Source organism: Cucurbita pepo, chromosome LG17 (genome assembly GCF_002806865.2).
Source record: "Cucurbita pepo subsp. pepo cultivar mu-cu-16 chromosome LG17, ASM280686v2, whole genome shotgun sequence".
Lineage (NCBI taxonomy): Eukaryota > Viridiplantae > Streptophyta > Magnoliopsida > Cucurbitales > Cucurbitaceae > Cucurbita > Cucurbita pepo.
The window spans coordinates 5117423-5118054 of NC_036654.1; positions in this window are offsets into that span (position 1 = coordinate 5117423).

The window sequence follows — 632 nt, forward strand, 5'->3', positions numbered from 1 at the left end:
GTGCCGCGCCCTTCGATCTCGACGACGGAGCCGTCGCCGAATTTCACCGTCCCACGGATCCCCGAGTCGAGCTCGAAGAACGTAGATCTAGCCCCGGTCATATGGTTTGTTGCCCCTATGTCAAGGATCCATTGTNCGCCGAATTTCACCGTCCCACGGATCCCCGAGTCGAGCTCGAAGAACGTAGATCTAGCCCCGGTCATATGGTTTGTTGCCCCTATGTCAAGGATCCATTGTCGGTGCTCGTGTTGCTCGTCCCTCTCGCCGATCTGAGCGAACACTAGCTTCTCCTCCAGTTGAATTGGCTCCCCAGCTGGTGCCATCTTTGCTACGCCCAACTGGAGCTCTTTCTTGGGTTCAACATCGTCGTCGGATTTGGAATCGAAATTGGGGACGCATGCAGTTACCATGAAGAGAGCTGGCTCGTCCTCCTCGGATTGAGCCACATGGGCCTTTTCGACCTTCAAGCTTGCTCCAGCAATTTCTGCTTAGGTGTCCTCTCTTCCCACAGTTCGAGCATTGGATCGGCCTGTGCCATTGGTCGACTCCTTCTTTTGATTCCCATCTTTCCCGCGCGTGCGCCCGTGGGACATCCATGGCTTCTTACCGCCTTTGCGGCTGGAGGAGGACCC